Source organism: Peromyscus maniculatus, chromosome 17, assembly GCF_049852395.1.
Source record: "Peromyscus maniculatus bairdii isolate BWxNUB_F1_BW_parent chromosome 17, HU_Pman_BW_mat_3.1, whole genome shotgun sequence".
Lineage (NCBI taxonomy): Eukaryota > Metazoa > Chordata > Mammalia > Rodentia > Cricetidae > Peromyscus > Peromyscus maniculatus.
Window position 1 is genome coordinate 32568422 of NC_134868.1, and position 17866 is coordinate 32586287.

General features: G+C 40.4%; 1 protein-coding gene and 1 long non-coding RNA gene across 5 annotated transcripts in view; one reads left to right on the top strand and one right to left on the bottom strand.

Annotated features, from left to right (window-relative positions):
- Mtmr7 (myotubularin related protein 7) overlaps window positions 1-17866 on the top strand; it is a 124734-nt gene that overhangs the window by 7630 nt on the left and 99238 nt on the right. Inside the window, exons 1-2 of one of the 3 annotated variants that reach the window (XM_076553493.1) lie at window positions 2960-3032; window positions 9932-10030. The exons of 1 other annotated variant lie outside the window; for it this stretch is intronic. The gene's annotated coding sequence lies outside the window, so the exon portion shown is untranslated. Of the gene's footprint in view, window positions 1-2959; window positions 3033-9931; window positions 10031-17866 lie in introns of those variants that run through there. One more of the 3 variants, XM_042262875.2, reaches the window with a different exon arrangement.
- Window positions 1242-10445, bottom strand: LOC121823496 (uncharacterized). Of its 2 annotated transcripts, none has more exons than XR_013045326.1 (3): window positions 10327-10445; window positions 3007-3156; window positions 1242-1842 (listed from the first exon to the last, which is right to left on the bottom strand). It is a non-coding gene; the product is annotated as an uncharacterized LOC121823496 (long non-coding RNA). The 2 variants fall into 2 exon arrangements; XR_006064996.2 differs by lacking the exon at window positions 10327-10445 and adding an exon at window positions 6835-6901.

The window sequence follows — 17866 nt, forward strand, 5'->3', positions numbered from 1 at the left end:
GGATCTCTCCTTCTAGCTCAAGCTGGACTTGGACTTGCTTTATAGCTCTCGGCTAGTACTCTTGGCAATCCCCCTGCTGTGACCTCCTGAGTGCCACAGGTATAGGCATGTACTACTAAGCCTTGCTACATCCTCTGTTTTGATAAGACAATTGTCAAAGTTGGGGTTCGTTGTTCACAAGGTACTCTGTTGACTTGGAATGATCATTTCAAGTTGTGTAGTCACATTCAACACTTCCTGGCAAATATTCCCAGCATGAGTCCTAGCCTTCAGAAGTATATTTGATAATCTACATTCATGAGGAATCAATTTTCTTAAGACTTTTGGAAGAACATGAGATCTGAGGCTGTCAACCAAATCCTACAGCCTTGGGGATGAGTGGTCATTAGACCATCAAGTAATCAAGGGCCCTAGCTGGTCACATGTCCCAGTTAGGAACCTCCAAAAGTTACCCTGGTTCTTATTACAACCATTTGCCCATTATTTATACTGTTCTTGCTGAAATACCTTTGGGAATAGAATTTGTTTTGATGGATCACCATAATAGGAATTTGTTTCTAAGGGTTTTTGTTTGTTTTTTGTTTTAGTTTGGTTTTTAGAGACATGAATTTTCTGTGTAGCCTTGGCTGTCCTGGAACTCACTCTGTAGACCAGGCTGCCCTTTAACTCTGGCAGCCTCTGCCTCCCAAGTGTTAGAACTAAAGGTATTTGCCACCATTGCCCAGCTATTTCTAAGTTTTAAAACAACAAGATACTATTATCACAATCCCTAATACCAGATATTATGCCATTTTGGTCTGCTAACGTTATACATTGTAAGGATTTTTATCATCATAATGTGATAATTACCAGACTCTAGAGCACATATTTTATTCACATTTCTGATGTTATATTTAAGTTAATGAAGCAGTAAGAACACTACATCAAAGATCCACTTCTAATACTTTTAATAGACTCCTGTTTGCTCTTTCTTAGAAATATTTATGAGTTGCTTTGTAAAACAGTAAGACTTCTGTCTTTGAATTTTAGAAATAAGATCACTATCTAATAAGCTTCCAGCAATTTCGAGTGTTCAAAATATGTAGGTGTGATCACATGAAAACACTGAATTCCCTTTATCTACCATCTTGCACAGTGCGGCAAGTGAAAAGAAGCATTGTGAGTATAAATGCCATACAGTTTGTAATTTTGTTTTTCAAAATCTGCATTTTCAGATATCCATAGTCCAACTAGGTTGGAAAATTCCAGAAATAAGCATCTCAAAAAGTTAAATAATTTTTAATTATAACTATTCCATCTTAGTTACTAGGTACTAATAATTATTACTTGTTATTATAATCTCTCTCCACCTAGTTTTAACCATCAATTCAGCACAGCCTAGAATCATCTATGAAGGGAATCTCAACTGAGAGACGTCTCTGCTCAGACTGAGCTGTGGGGGATTCTCTTGAGTGTTAATTGATGTAGGAGAACCCAGCCCATGGTGGGCAGCAACATTCTTTTGGAAAGCATTACACACACACACACACACACACACACACACACACACACACACACACACGTATATGCATGAGCCTGTGAATGAGCCATCAAGTAGCATCCTCCATGATGTCTGTGGTACTTTGTAGGAAGTGAGTGAATTCCCAGGTTAGAGATAATGCTTTGTGGAATAGTAGGCTTGCTCTCAAGTTCGCACTTCAATTCAGACCCTGACTCCCGACAATGGTGGACAGAGACCAGGAAGAGCAAGCCTTTCTGCATTTGATTGTTATGAACGTCTTTCAAACTAGCTCTTCTAGTACACAGTATTATGGCCTCTGGCTTCATCCTGGAAAGTAAGATCTGGAACAGAAAGATGCTTCAGATTTCCCAGCCAGGGAGAACACACCAAGCTGAAAGGTCACCCACAGCTTAGTCATTCCTTGGGTCAATATTTCCCAAGCTTTTCCGAGGACAAGAAACCATGAGGCACCAGCTGAGAATATGAATTCCCTGTCTGTGTCTTTGGAGAGTCTGATTCAATCATCTCAGGCTATTATCTGGGGATTTCCTGCTGGTGTGGCTACCAGGTTATTATCATTAGGGAATTTTGGAGAATACTGAATTAAAGTGGGCTTTCCCAAGTTGTCCATGAATCACCTTTTAAAAGACAAGGTTGTGTACGTCATGCTCTGTCTAGCCACCCTGGTTGGGGCTGGGCTGAAATCCCACCATCCTTGATAGCTTGGAAATACTGGCAAAACCATGTTGGGGGGAAGAAGCAGGAGAGAGTCTCAGACTGACCTACACTTGAGTGCCTTTTTCTAGGTGGCTATAGAAGGGCTAGTGTTTGGCTCTGGGCAGAAGGGCTTGGAATGCCACTTATCTGTACAGAGTCCTGGGCTATCCACACAGATTTATTGAAACAGGGCCTGCGGATTAGTTTTATTTGATTTATTTTATGACTGTTGGCTGTGACGCCGGTGGTTATATCCAGGACCTAACACACGTGAGGCAATAAGTCCACCTTAATGGTTCAACCAGGAAAAAAAAAGGTCCAGAGTTCTTCACTCCCTTGGGTCCACCAAGGCTTAATACCATTGTCCCTGGTGTCTATTTATAAACGAGTACTGCACACCTTGACTGTAACTGTCACCTCTGGAACCCTGCTACGCAGCTCCAACTCAACCTAGGTTGTCTCTCCCTTCATTTCCTCTTAGTTTGCTTCCTTTGATGAATGTTACTCCTCATCCTGGTTGTACTGCACCTCACTTCAATGTTTGTTTCCATTCTCTGTAGATTTTTTTTAAAGTCTCTGAACCCAACCGATGTTTTGTCCTCTCCCGGCTACACTGATTTACCATCATTGATTCTCTGTAGTCCTTCCTCCCCACCTCCCTGATCTCACCACCAGATTGGCCACTCTCCACCCAGGGTGTTTAGCCTCATCCAACCTCAGTGCAGGGACATGCCTTAGGACACGCTGGCTTGTTCCTGTGGGGCAAACAAATCCTTACTGATACCCACCACTGATGTAGCGCCATTCAGGCTACGTAAGTTTGGCATTTGGAGAACAGATTTGTTTTCATTGTTTTTTCTTCTTTATTCAGTTCTCTCAGATGGGTGTTGTTGGACTTGTCTTAGTCTAAAACATTTCACAAGGAGGTCTCTGAGAGCCTGCAGAAGAGAGAGATGAAAAAGTAGCAAAATTGAGATAACGCTGCAAAATTTACCCAACTTCAGATTTGCCCATTGGAATTTAAGCAGCATTTTCTTTTGCCTTTCTTAGGAGAATCATTCATGTTATAATTCTCTTTCAAATTGATATCTGAAATTTCTCCCCTTCATTTCTGCTTCCTCAAATAAGGGTTAGTCAGACAGACTTGCAAGTCCACTGGCTTCAACTAACAGTGAGAGATGACCTCCCTGTTTTTCAGATTCCTTCTTCATATGATTGGTTGATGTCTCTGAAGGGATGCCAGCCCACTGGAGTATGTGGCTCTGGCAGGCCTTGTCCTTCTCTCCCATCCCTCTTCCTTGCTAAAAACTGTTAGATTACATTCCTAAAGCTAGCCACCGAGGCTATTCCCTTATTTGGCTACTTCCTCCACCTGGGGCCTACTACCAAAGTCCCGCTATCAAACTATTGAAATTTAACAATCCAAAGCCCCCTTTGGCTCACCTAATTAGCATGTCCAATTAAAATTAAACACCTCATCCTAATGCGGCATTTCTCCTTCTACCTTTATAAACTGCCATCTGCCTACGGGTCACATCTGTCTCCCTGCCTGTCGCCCCTCTATCCAGAGGCAGTCCTTTGGTTCCCCAGGGACAAATGCCTCTTCCCCCCTTTTCCTTGTCCTCTTCCTCTTCTTCTTCATCCTCTACCTCCTTTACCACAGCAACCTAGCCCATCCCAACACAGACCTTTTCTCCTTTTAAACATTACACCTGCAATGTTATTTGCTGCTGTTTTTCTGCCTGAGTCAGAAAGCAGCCACTTTAACTTTTCTTTCCTGCTTAATAAAGGGTTTCTCTGTGAAAATGGTTATTCGGGTGTTGTCTGTGCCTAATCCAGTGTCTAGGAAGGAGTCCCCGCTGTGTGGGAGTCTCCTTCAATCTCTGCTAGTAATAAAATGATTCGCCCTCCCCATAGCTCAGATACTGTATTCATGTGCCTGGGAAGTAGGACATTTCACTCACTAAAGGGATTAGATTTTATTCTTATAAGTAAAATCAAAATAGCACAGTGGGAGATTCTTCAGTGATTTAAAACAGCTTTTCAAGGGGTGAAAGAAACTCATTTGGGGGGGGGATCTCTGGTGAAGAGACAAAAACCACCAATGAACCTAGAATAAATCATGTTATCATTGGATAAGATCAGAGATTGATATGTGCTCATGATAATTAGACAATAATTCTATCTGAAAGTAAACGACTGCATGCCATTGAATGTTATTAACAAGATGTACAATCTTCTATAATACACAACAAAAATTTCATTTTATAGAGCAACCTCCTTTCCCCTAGAATCTTCCCCCTGAAAACCAGATTGGTGAGGCACGCTGGCTTTCCACACAACTCAACGAGACTTGAATAATCATTATCGACTGAAAGTGTCCAACATCTTGTGACACAGGTGTCCTGAAAGGCTTTGTCACTTGACGCACTTCCAGTTGCCTTGGGTACGGAGATCAATGAGGGAAAACAAACACTGCTTAAAGTGACTTTCTCTTGGAACAGAATCACCTGACCCTAGACAGCCAAGGTTATATACACAGTAAAGCGATCCACTCCCGCAATGGTAGGAATACATCATTGCAGGGGCTAACTCCATGGAGGGAGAGGAAGTTTAGGCTACATCCCGCTGCAGTGCGCCATCATCAAAGATGGGTGATTAGCTTATGCCACTTGTCAAACGCCATTTTGTTTCACAGCCTTGTTTACCTGTCCTGTGTCTGCATTGTGTTGTATTCCTGTCTACCGAGAAACCTCATCTTGCAAATAAACCTTATCTCTTAACCGAAGCATACAGGGGTGCCCCTTTCTAATTTGGACGTCACGGGGAACATTGAAATGCTACATGACATTGCCGCCCTTTGGGCTAAGGAAAAGGAACACCAGGAAGTTGTGGACCCAGGAGGACTGGAGAGGGAGCCTGGCTCCTGGTATCCATGTCATGCCTTGTGTACATCCTGCAAAGAAAGTAAAACAGAACTCTGACATTATCTTTTAAAACTAGGGCTTGCATGGTAGAAGTTTTAGGAACCTGTTGCCTATCTTGTTGCTTTAAAGAGGGAGCTAGAGGATGGATGAGAATGCTTGGGAGTGTAGTGGGAAGGCTTGTTGTTGTTTTGTTTTCCATTTTAAATTTTAGGCCATTTCAGATCTCAGAGGATGCAGAGGGTGACATTATGGTGTGTCCATGCTTGGTGTCATGGCTCTGGCTCAGATAAAACTCAAAGTTTGTAACATGCTCACAAACAACGGGAGTCCACCAAATTGACTTGATGAGGTTGCAATAAATGGTCTCCAGAGCCTGTAGAGATGGCTCAGTGGTCAAGAGCACACGCTATTCTTGGGGAGGATCTAGGTTCAGTTTTTTAGCGCCCATGTTGGGCAGCTCACAACCACCTGTCACTCTGGCATCAGGGAATCTGACACCATCTTCTGTCCTCCATGGATGACTGTACTCAAGTGTAATATATATATATATATATATATATATATATATATATATGTGAAATGAAATTGAAAATAAAAATAAATCCTTAAAAAAAGGATCTCCTGAGAATTTTCAGTTACTTTCTGCCCTATCCAAAGAATATATATATATATATATATATATAATATATATATATATATATATATATATATATATATATATATATATATGAATGTCTTTTCCTGGCATGTCTAGGCTTCAACATCCATGTGAAATGCATAGGTAGATATGGCTGAGATGTGGCATGGAAAAACATATTTTCTGTATTATTATTATATTTTATATTTATGAGTGTTTTGTTTGCATATATGTCTGTATACCACATGTATGTCTGCTGCCTACAAAGGCCAGAAGATAGTGTCAGATCCCTGGTACTGGATTTATGGACAGATGTAAGCCCCCATGTGGATGCTGGAAATTGAACCCAGATCCTTTGGAAGAACAGCCAGTGCTCTTACCTGTTAGGCCATCTCTCTAGCCTATCCTACAATATTCTCAAATAATTCTCTTCATAGGCTCCAAGTAGTTACTAAGAACTTTTTTTTTCCAATTTGCTTAGCATATAAGTTTAAGAAAGTTTTCTAGATTTTCTTCTATGTTTTCTAAGAAATGTGTACATGTAAATTTAAATACATGTATTCACATACATGTTCAGGTGCTGGTAGTACAGTATAGTTTTACAGTACCATGTAGAGCAAGTGCTTAGTGTGCATTAGACCCTGAAGGCAATCCCCAGCACCCAAACAAGCAAACAAACAAGTGAAAATCTTCAAACTAAAATAAACCCATTTTTAAAGAAATTATAAGGCAGACCAAAAGAATGTCTGGTGTGTCTATGGGCTCAGATAGTCAAATGTTTATATGCTCTTTTTGTGTTTCTGGGGAAACAAACAAATAAAAAACATAGGACAATAGGCCTTACTTCTATAGGAAATAAGAAAACAGATTTTAAAGACATTTTTATGTATGTCTAAAAATTGAATATACTCTCTGAATTAATGGAAGAAAACAAAAATTAAAAAAAAAAGCATTTATGTCTTCTGTGCTTTTTTCCCCAGGGAACAACTATTTACTGTAAGAAAGAATTGCAAATATTAGTATTAAAGTTTATAGGGAAACTTGATACTTACACCAGAAGCTTCAAGGACAGACTTCTCTGAGTCCTGAGCTTTTGCAAGTTCACTACATTTATTTTTGGTTTCCTGAATGCCTACAATTTGCTCATACCAAGTTTTATGAGGGTTTGGGTTTTACCCAAAAATCTATCCAACCTTTCTACTGAACTCCGCTCTCTGACAGGTTAGTGGTTATTTCATAGAGGATGGATGTCTGCCATAGCTTGCCTCATTTTAAACAGACCGAGAAGATAGTGGATAGAACAAACAGGAAGCCAGGTCCAGGCCCTCACGTCACAGCTGGGGTGATTTATCAGGAATGTCGTCAAGAGTTCCCCCGAGTAAATAATTCCAAACTTGCCACTGGACTGAAACACGTGGATAGACCTAATGTTATAAAAATTAAATTCAAAGAATTTGACATCTTGTACTTGCTGTACCTTAGTGAGGTAGGGGGATGGGGGGGCAGGGTTAGCATATAATCTCAGGTTCTATTCTGCATAGTCCCTAAAATACTTACTGTGGGATTCCCCCATCTCTGTGAGGGCACTCGTGGGTGTATATGTGGGCGCAGACGGACTTGCACATCCTTGTAGAGGCCAGAGGATCTGCTCTGCCTCCCCGGGATTAGGATTACAGGAGTTTGGGCACCTAGGTTTTAAAATGTGGCTTCTGGGGATTGAAGTGGGTACATTCTGCTTTCAGGGTGACTACTAATTAAGCTACCCCCTCAGACGTTGGTGTACAGTGTCACATAAGGGTAAGAGAAGCATAAAGTGCAAAAAGAATTTGTCAAGCTGAATCACACCCAGCTAATGAAGGACAAAGAAACTTCATACAAAATAGAGACCGACAGGCCGGCTTAATTTTTCCTTTTTTAACTTTAACTTAATCCAGAGATTACATTTCTCTGAGCTGAATGCTGAATGACCTTCTCCACTTTGAATTTGATTCATAGTAGGTTGTCGTTAACAATTTACTCAACACACAAATTAAAGGCTTTTAAAAACAAACACCCATCCTAATTTAGTTTACTTTCTAAAAGATACGGGGCTTAAGATTATTTTTCAAGTAATTATTTCAACTTAGATGTGAATCCAGTCTGAGAATGTGTGGCTGACATATTGGAGTTAAGGTGGGCTGCAGGGGAAGTTCTGGTTGGTCACCCAATCAGCAGTTGTTAATTGATCTAAGTGGCAAGTACCGGGACAGTTGATAGATCTATAAAATTAGGGAGGACTTGTAACAGAATACTGTAACACACACAGAAAGCACTGTGGTAAGAGTACTGGCTGAGGTCTCCAGGAAAACATGAGGTCAGGACATCATGCTGCCTCAGAGAATTGGGAAAGCCTTGATAGATGAGGAGGCTTTGAACTGATTTTGAAAGATGAGCAGACATCTTTCCAGAGAAAGAAGAGCTGGCTATCCCAGCTCTCCCCGAACCCCTTCCCAAGACGTAGAGTTCTATTTTGACTGGATCTTTCACTCACAGCTAAGTGGCAAGTATCTTGTGTGGGTGTGAGTACTTGGTAGGAGACAAGACATGTTGGGTAGATTCTCCTAAAGGATCTCAGAATTTCCATGATCCCATGAACTTCCGGGTTGGGAGGAATTTGTTCTTAGTTGGAAGAAAAGAATTCTTGGGGTGAACAGGGTGTGGGACTGTTTCCACAGGAAGATCTGCAGCTGCCTCTCACAGCTACATTAAACAGCCACAAACAAACACTTTCTTCTATTCTTAGCATGCTTTCTTGGCACATGCCTCCAGTTGTGGAAGGAGGACGACAAGTTTTCTCCGGTCATAGACCTGTCGTCGTTTCCTTCTACCAGCCTCCCTCGGAGACTAGAAAGCCACCATGCCAGTCTCACTTTTTTTTTTAATTTTACAATAGTATTCAGTTCTACATAACAGACACAGATTCCCTTGTTCTCCCCCTTCCTGCTCCCCTCCTCTTCCCCCCCAGCCCATCCCCCATTCCCACTACCTCCAGATCAAGGCGACCCCTGAGGACTGAGATCAACCTGAGAGGAGGGTTTATATGAGCGAGAATTGTTGAAACCAAGGTTGGATAAAGCACAGGGACAAATAGCCAAACGAATGGAAACACATGAACTATGAACCAAAGGCTGAGGGGCCCCCAACTGGATCAGGCCCTCTGAATAGGCAAGACAGTTGATTGGCCAGTCTCACTTCTGTGGCAGAAAAGTGGGTTTTTAAAACAAAGCAGTCAACATCTAGGAAAAAGCATTTCTGTTTGTTGTCATTTAACTACAGCTAAGCAACTTGCAGGAAACTCAAGGGCCATGTCCTGGGTAGAGTGCTTGGTGCTAAAGCTCTTTACAGACGCCAGAAAACAAAGTGGTCTGTGAGTGACTTGAAGGAAACAGATCACTAACTGATACACAGCTATTGAAAGACAGAGAAGCAAGCAGAAAGCAATTATCCCCATACTATATAATCTCAACTAAAACTGGAACAAGTGAAAGGCATAAGATGGCCTTAGACACAAAGACACACAGGGAGTTCTGATTTCAATGCGTCATGCTGACTATTCACAGTCACGAAGGAAAAGGTATTTGTTGATAATCTAAACAATTTAATAACTCATGAACAGTGTTTGGGGCTATGCCTTAAATTTTCAATCATAGACAAAACTCTAGGAAAACATAACTACTCATTCAAATGATATTTATCTTTTAAAAATGCATTTCTTTAAAAATGATTACATTTGTGTGTGTGTGTGTGTGTGTGTGTGTGTGTGTGTGTGTGTGTGTGTGTGTATGTCCATAACTATGGGGGCACCTTCATGTCACAGTGTGTGCTTGTCGTCAGAAGACTACTTGAGGGAGCTGGTTCTTGCCTCTACAATATGGATCCTGAGTATAAAACTCAGGTCATCAGAGTTGGAGACAGCCACGTTTTCCCACTGAGCCATCTCATCAGACTTCCAATGACATTCTTTAGAATGAAATTTTACTAAGTTATTAGAAGAAAATTGTAAAAAGACAATGATCTTATTTCTAACTTGGATTTTTACTCATTTATTGATTTTTAGTCTCCCAAGCATTAGAGAATACTTAAGGAGTTTTGATTTTCTTTTGTTTGCAGTGCTGGGGTTGGACCCGGGGACCTGTTCTGCAAGCCCACCACCAATGAAAGCTAAGTCTCCAGCCCTCCATTTTGCTTCTTTGATATCTGTACCTAAAGGTCAATGATTGCTCTGGCATAAGCAATTTCATCCCGAACATTCCCTGTCTTGAATGAACAAGTGGCCTCTCAGATAGCTTTTGTGTTTCTCTGTTCCGAGTTGCTGAGAGGAGCCCTCCCTTAGACCTTGTTCATCCATCTAAAGCTGAGCCATTCTTCAAGGCTCGACTGAGGTCCTTTTCTCCACAAACCCTTTACTTGATCAGCTCTGACTGAATGGCTATATTCTGCTATAAAAATCTTTATGTTCTATTACCCGTCCACTAAACGGACAATTATTTGCCCCGAAATCTTACACAGTCAGCTTTCAGTGTTCAGGTGTCCATGCTGATTTTCCTCAGTGAGGTCATTGAGGCTTGGGGACAAGACCTTTTCTTCCTGCAGCCTCCACGGAGTTTAGTTCGGCAAATATTTGTTGATTTGAATAATTGGTTAATTCAACAAACATTTACCAGGCCGCTACCATGTGAAATGAACTCAGATAGACCCTGGATTTTTCCCTACGTTTCTCTTAGAGGCTGCCAGCAAACTCTTCAGTCCTTGAGATTTTAAAATCTTCAAACTTTATGCATGAGTCAATTATTTTTTGCAAGTTAATCATTTGAAGATTTTTATTTAGAATAAAGGAAGAGTGAAGGAGAAAGAAAAGGAGGAGAAGATATTGAAATGGTTGTATGTTTTTAAAAATCTGGAAATTTAGATGATATTCGCTTGACAATATTGCCCCTGTGTCATAATTTATTACTAACACCAGCTAATGCCATGACGTAAATCACTACAGATGTCATCACACTGACATAAAGGATACACATATCTCTGTGAAGTCAAGATCAGACATCTCCATTGACCCTCTAACAGGACATGAACCCTTGGCTGAAGAAGTCCAGTGAATTATGGGATGCCAGTATGTCAGCCTCAGCAACAGCACAATGACCTTCTCAACAAGCCAGTGGAAGGACAGGACATGAGAATTTGAGTTAGACAGCATGATTCTGAATTCAGCTGTGTTAAGCTACTTCTTCTTGTGGTGTGTGTGTGTGGGGGGGTATTTCCCCCTCATAATTCTGATAAGGTCTATAATCTTTCTTCATAGAGGTATTATGAAAAATAAAATATTTATAAACTATTTCAGAGTAGATGGTGCTATTGCTTACAATTACAAATTTTATGTTAGCCCTTAGTCTTCCAACTCAATTGGCAAATACATTTTAAATTTATTTTTAGAATTATCTATTTTATATGTATGAGTGTTTTGCCTATATCTTTGTAGACTTTATCAGGTAGGGGAAGTTCTCTCTTCCTAAGCTCCTGAATCTTTTTTTTTTTTTTTTTTTTTGATTGGGCCTGGATCTTCTATTTTGTGAGATGACTTTTCTGCATCTCTTAAGATGGCAATACAGGTTTGTTTTTGTTTTAGTCTAATACTATGATGAATTGCACCTATATGTTTATTCTTTTTATTTATTTAAAAATAGATTTATTTTATCTTATGAGTGTTTGACTTGCATGCATGTATTTGTACCATATGCATATCTGGTACCCTCAGAGTAAGAAGAAGACATTGGATCTTTGGAACTGGAGTTATGGATGGTTATGAGTCACCATGTGGGTGCTGGGAACTGAAAAGAGATCCTCAGGAAGGATAAGTACTCTTAGCTGCTGAGTTACTTCTTTAATTCTTATAGTCTGTTCTTAAACCAACCTATGGTTTAATTCTCTGATAAGGGAATATTTTTTTTCAAATAGAGAAGTCTATCAAATTGGACCTTACTTCTCAGTGGTTGTAGTACAATTTAGTTACTCATAAAAGGTTGTTTTTAAAGCTATTGCTTTTTAGAATTACTCAATTCTAATAGCGTGATTAATAGAATGATTTAAAAATTATATAATTTGAAACAAGAATTAGCTTGTGAAGGTTAAAAGCAGTGTACTTCATGAAGTCTTTTTAGTAACAACAACATATTGGAAATGTCTATTTTTTATGAGTGGTAGGCATGTTGAAATAATACTTTGTTCATTGGGGGCAAGACTTTTGTGATTCCACTTATTTATGTAACTTTACCCCCACCCCACCCCCGACCTTTTGTGAGAACATTGGTTGGGAAATAATATAAATCAAATCCTTTCTAGAGGTGTCTCCTCAAAGGAGAGTGTGGGGCCAGTGCATTGGGAGACCATGGCATCCATGTGACAGGTGGATCTAAACTGATTGAACATCAGTAACATCACATGTCAGCTACAGCTCCCAAAGAGATGTGCAGGAACTGTTCATGATCAAAATTTAGTGGTGGAATGACATTAAAAGTTGGGCAGGGAATGACCGCTGTCACCAAAGAGCAATTACAAGATTCCCTGAGGCTTCAGGAAGCAATGAGAAGCTGAGTATACTGAGCAGGTTGCCAAATAAGAGAGCAGATAATTACCACTCACTGTGGAGACCGAGCCAATCAGCCATCAGTTGTTTTCATTAACCAGTGAACTGGCTTAAGCAAACTGGAACAAATTCAAACCTACAGATGAAACGAAAGGATCAAGAAACAGCCTACAAAGTTGTTGATAACACATACGCAAAGACTTAGAATATTCATGATACAGTGCCTAATGGTGAAGAATTTGGAAATTAGGATACAAGGATCTGAGTTTCTCAGACTTACTACATATGCTTCATTCAATTTTCTTTCTAAACTTCTGCAGATTTTTATCTGAGTTATTATAAGGTCAGTGTCTTAGTTAGGGTTACTATTACTGTGATGGAACCCCATGACTAAAGCAACTTTGGGAGGAAAGGGTTAATTTCATTCACACTTCCATATAACAACTCATCTTCAAAAGCAGTGAGATTAGGAGCTCAAACAGGGAAGGATCCCAGAGGTAGGAACTGATGCAGAGGCCATGGAGGGGTACTGCTTGCTAGCTTGATTCTTATGGCTTGCTTAGCCTGCTCCCTTAAATAACTCAGGACCACCAGCCTAGGAATGGCACCACCCACAATGGCTGGGCCCTCCCCCATTGATCACTAATTAAGAAAATGCCTTATAGCTGGATCTTCCAGAGGCATTTTCTCAATTGAGGCTCCCTAGTCTCAGGTGACTCTGGTTTGTGTGAAGTTGATATAAAAGTAGACAGTACAACTGGCTACTTGTCAATGTGACACACAAACACATCACTTTTCAATCAGAACCTTTCCTTTCTCATTTGTCCCCAAGATGGAATGTTAGTATTAATATCACAGTATAAAACAAATAACTTTAAAAGTCCCTCTGCTCGCACAAAGTCAAACACATTCAAGGTTATCTCTTTAAAATATTCAATCCCTTTAAAAATCTAAAACATCTTTTGAAAGTTCAAAGTCCTTCAGCTGTGGACTCCTACAAAAATAAAAAATTAAGTTAAATGCTTTCTTCAAGAGGGAAGAACCAGAGTGGAGTCACAATAAAATCAAAGCAAATTCAAACCCCAGCTGTAAATAACTCAATATCTAGAGTCTGGGATCCACTCCTGATCTTCTGGACTCTTCCAAAGGGCTTGGGTCACTTCTCCGGCTCTGCCCTCTACAGCACATGCAGCTTGTCTTTCTAGGATCCAGCTGGCTCCACCCCACTGCTGCTGCTGCTGTTCTTGGTGGTCATGATGTCTCTTCACAGCAATGGAAACCCTAACTAAGACAGTGGATATAAATAAGACAACTAGCACATTACTGCTTCACAAGTCTTAGGGGAGAAAGACACTGCATTAGTTTCACTACTGTGACAGACGACCTGACAAAACTGGCTTGAGGGTGTGGTCGGGAGAGTGACTTTCAACAGCAGGAAGGTCAGTTGTGAGCACGTACCTTTCACCCACACTGCACAGGTATGTAACAATAAAACTTTCTTCACCTCTTTATAATGGAGCCTGATTTCAAACCCCCCCTTTATGTGGTAGTGACATAAAATAATGTGCTGATTCAAGGCTGACTCAGACATGGAGGGGCTTACAAATTCAATGGATAATGGTCATCATCTCCATCAGTCTAGATTCTTCCTCAGCATTTCCCTCCCTTCTACACAGGAAATGACACAAATTTTACAATGAAGGTAATTTATTTAACTAGCCTTTTAGGTCAGGGCAAGATGACACCGGGTCCTGGGTTATCTTTTGTTCATCTCTGGCCGTTTCTGAACTTATTCCTCTGGGCTTCAGGCCTTGTGGTTTGATGCATGTCCAGAAATGGCCACAGTGTTCCCAAGCACCCTGATTACTCACCCCATGTAAGCTACTGTCTCAGGGTTACCATTGCTGTGATGAAACACTATACCAAAAGCAAGGTGGGGAGGAAAGTGTTTATTTGGCTTAGACCTTCACACTGTAGTCTATGACTGAAGGAAGTTGGACAGGAACTCAAGCCAGTCAGGAGCTGGGGCAGAGGCCATGGAGGGATGCTGCTCACTGGCTTGCTCCTCATGACTTGCTGAGCTGCTTTCTTACAGAACCCAGGATCACCAGCCCAGGCACCACTCACAATGGGCTGGACCATCCTACATCAATCAATAATTAAGAAAATGCCTACAGACTAGTTTTATGGAGGATTTTCTCAATTGGGGTTCCCTTTCTCAGATGACTATAGCCTGTCTCAGGTTGACATAGAATTATCCAGCACAGTTGGCTACTCTTGGAATCACCCCCCACACACACACACATTCCCTAGGTTCAGCGGTCAGATCCTTTAATGTCGTCTGGCTGTGGTTTCATCCATATCCTTTCAGGATTCATAGTACTGATCTGTCATTCTCCTTGGAGAAGAGCTCTCCTTGGGCTTGCTTTCTGGATGTATCTCTTATAGCTTGCTGGCCAGGATGGATACAGATTTCCTCCAAGTCTTTCGGTATCTTTAGTTAAAAACAGAGAAAGAAGGCTTATACCCATTGATTGCTTTCCCCGCCTGGACTCTGCTGAAGGTGGAAACAAGGTGAGAGCCAGACCCCTCATACATGTTTCTGCTTTCTTCTCCCCTTTGATGTTCCTTTCCTCAACCCAGAGAAAACTCCTTCATCTTCTTGTGTGGCTGAGCTAAATGAGCTTTACAACTTTCTCCTTCCCAGAAGTAGCGAGTACATGCTGAGTTGTTTGTGTATAAACTTTGTCTTCTCCTCTTATGTCTTGACTCGTGATCATGAAATCCATGCCGTTGGGATTTCAGAAAGCGTTGTCCCCTCAGGTACCACGGCTCTCATTTCAAGGGTTGATGCTGGACGCTTTCTGGCTCTAGTTTGTGGCTGGCTTCTTCTTTGTACAGAATGAAAGGTGTGAGAACTGCTGGAGTAGGTGGAGGAAACAGCCTAAGAGGAAACCCAGAGGAGGAAACTTGGGTTGATAATTCAAGTATCTACCGCGCTAATAGTCTTTTTGTTTTTGTTTTTGATTTTTGTTTTTAGATTGGTGATATTTTTTGTGAGGTGGAGAAAGACTTTCATGCATCCTGAAAGCTTCCGGTACAGGGTGCAATCATTGTGGTCAGTTATTTCAGACTTCTTTAACTCAAAGCAATGCTTTTGAAAGAAAACTGGACCCGTCAGCAAGATTGGAATGTGCTAGCTTTTCTCAGTTTTCAGAAAAAGCAACTACAAGAATCTCTATCTAAAATTATTTTCTCCTATATGTTTTCTTAAAATCCTTTATGTTTGCTATATCCAATACCAAACTGAATACACAAATGCTTACAAATTGAAGTTCAGGAGGAGCTGTCTAATGAAGTAGATCCTTCATTGACATTTATTGCTATTACTTTATTCTATTTATGACTATAAATCATATTTTTCTACACCTTTAGAATATCATTTCACAGTCTGCAAAGATCATGGTATCTTAAAAGCTCAGATAGTAGAACAATAGGACTCCCATTCTTCTATTCATATTCAAGAATATCTCCAAAATGGTACCATAGTCTGTGGATATTGCTGGATCCAAATGCAGACACAGGTGGCCCTCAGCAAGTGACATGCATCGAATTCTGATGTTTCTTCACTGCTTTGAGCAAGTCTTGTTCACTGGTTTTGTTCAGAAAATATGCTCCCTGCCAAAGAATAGAAGGAAGGATTTTCTTGCAGAGCCAATATTTGGATTGACTCCTTATCTCCCCAAGAAACCATCATATAACTCAAGAACAATGCTGATAACTGTCAAAAATCTCAGTGTTTTACTAACAAAAACCCATATTTGTATATGGTTCTTTTATTTTTAATATCTTCAACTAAATTAAAAGAAGTGTGGGATTCAGATAAGACTTAATTATGTAAATTTAATTTACTTCTTCCATTTCCTAATTACCAAAGTCACATTTTGTATTTGTAAATAAAATATGAGGCAATGTTAGGTACCTTTTCTTTTTTTTTTTGGTTTTTCAAGACAGGGTTTCTCTGTGTAGCTTTGTGCCTTTCCTGGAACTCACTTGGTAGCCCAGGCTGGCCTCGAACTCACAGAGATCCGCCTGCCTCTGCCTCCCAAGTGCTGGGATTAAAGGCGTGCGCCACCACCGCCCGGCTAGGTACCTTTTTTTTAATAGAACACTGGCTGTAAAATACTATAGAAAAATTAATTGTAAAAACCTTATGATTTTTAATGCAAGGTTATGACATTGAGAGCAGGGGAATAACCCTTTTCTTCTTCCAGCTATTGTTATGTGTTGGAGATATCTGCATTTATTGTTTTTATTCTTGAAAAATGATCAGTTTTCAGAATGATATCTTCGAGTTGAAATTTTGCTAAGTATATGAATGGTCTTTCAACTATTCAGTTTCCAGCTTAAGTTTTGGGTTTTGTTGTTGTTGTTTGTTTTTGTTTTTTGTTTTTTGTTTTCACAGAAATGTTTGCTTGGACTTATGATACTATTACATGATTGCTAACTATGACATTATTTGAAAACTTTTAAAATTCATGTTCAGTCACCATTCTAGCGTGGATGGAGGAGGGTACATGAATCTTCCCTCTAGCTGAGGAGTGATTGATAGCTGAGAGCTATCAATCTTCAGTCAGTCTTCTTTAGGAGTGTGACCCCTCGTAGGTTGACCATGCCCCAGGGGCTGTCACCACTCCCATGTACATAGAGGCAATTAAGTTAGTGTTTCTTTTAAAGACACCACTTATGTATTTGTTTATTTAAAAATTAATTAAAATATACTGGGCACCGGTGGCACACGCCTTTAATCCCAGCACTCGGAAGGCAGAGCCAGGCGGATCCCTGTGAGTTCGAGGCCAGCCTAGTCAACAGAGTGAGATCCAGGACAGGCACCAAACTACACAGAGAAACCCTGTCTCAAAAAACAAAACAAAACAAAAATTAAAATGTAATTGCATGATTTTCTTCCTTCCCTTCCCCCCCAATCCTCATATATCTCCCACTCTCTCAAAACGTGGCCTCTTTTTCATATATATGTGCATAAATATGCCAATATAATCTGCTGAGTCTGTTTAGTGTTGCTTGTGTGTATATGATTTCAGGGCTGACCACTTTGTATTGGATAACCAATTAGGGGTTCATTCCTGAGAAATTATAATTCTCCTTCTTCGGCAGGCATTAGATACCTATAGTTCTTTTTATAAGGGTAGAAACCCATGAGATTTCCCCCTTCTTCATTAGCAGGGTTATTGGTATTGTCATTGTGTACATAGGCAGGCATGTTATTGAGGTATCATGAGTGTAGAATCACTATGATTTCTGGAAGACACAATCTCAGTGGACTTCCTGGTCCTCTGGCTCTTAGAATATATATCCCCACACCCTCTTCTATGATGTTGCCTGAGTCTTAGGTATTTATGTTGTGTGGTAGATGAGGCAACTGGGGCTGGACTCTCATAAGT